Source organism: Acanthisitta chloris, unplaced genomic scaffold (genome assembly GCF_000695815.1).
Source record: "Acanthisitta chloris isolate BGI_N310 unplaced genomic scaffold, ASM69581v1 scaffold12445, whole genome shotgun sequence".
Taxonomy (NCBI): Eukaryota; Metazoa; Chordata; class Aves; order Passeriformes; family Acanthisittidae; genus Acanthisitta; species Acanthisitta chloris.
In genome coordinates this window covers 11,236-12,138 of record NW_008672148.1, presented here as the reverse complement: position 1 = coordinate 12,138, position 903 = coordinate 11,236, and the positions used below count along the sequence as shown (strand labels likewise).

The following is a 903-nucleotide window of genomic DNA, read 5'->3' as shown; positions in this document are numbered from 1 at the left end:
ACATATAATTCAGATATTGGGACTGAATTCAAGGGAAAACTGAGGGAATTTTTTCACTTAAAGGTTAATTCTCTAACTCTCTGAGTTAACCGTCCTGAGCAGCTTTATGCTACATTTATGGCCACAGTCAGCACTGAAGGAGGACACAGCAACAGAAAGTCCTGTGTCCTTCCCAGCAAAACACTGCAAGAAGCTTTCCACTTTCCACTAGTCTCTGCTGGACTGGACTGGCTTCCAACATAATATAGATAATGGACAAAGCAGAAAAACTACCAAAAGAAGTCCCTTTTGTAGAATCTGAAGATACTGGCAGCTGAAATCAGACTGAGCTGGATCACCACATGCTTCCAGCTCTTGGTGACTGATTGCACTCTTCACACTTCAGAGAACAGCATTTACCTGGTACCTAAGGTTCTCTGCCTTATGCTGGAAAAGAGTTACTGGGAAATAAACACTTGATCCACAAAAAGCATGTGGCAAAGCAACAATTTATTGCTAAATAACAGGATTTTTACAACTGCAAATGACATACCAAAGGGGGGGAAAAAGTTTTTTCCTTATATTTTTAACTAAATGTTCTTTACAAACACTCCCTCAGGCTGAATCTTTTAATTCTGTCCTTTAATATTCACTCCACAGACTTCTGAGTGGTATGGCCATTAGCTGTTCTTCCTGTCCTGACTGAATTCTGAGGGTATCTCCAAAGAAACCATTATATCAGCAGGGTTGGCTTTCCATTCTCAGAAAGACACATAAAAGACAGGAAACTGCAAAAGCAAGAACAGTCTCAATATAATTTCCTACATGTGACTGACCCGCAAACAAGCTTTTCCTAAACTCAGTACTAGCATTGATGTTCAAGAACTTGGACAGATTCCTAAGTGATGCCAGCACAATACATTA

At 40.0% G+C, this 903-nt stretch overlaps 1 protein-coding gene across 1 annotated transcript in view; it reads right to left on the bottom strand.

Moving 5' to 3' along the window:
• Positions 1-903, bottom strand: part of MYO5C (myosin VC) — a gene marked incomplete at its 5' end in the record, with an annotated part of 24,295 nt that overhangs the window by 12,214 nt on the left and 11,178 nt on the right. The gene's annotated exons all lie outside the window — the stretch shown is intronic.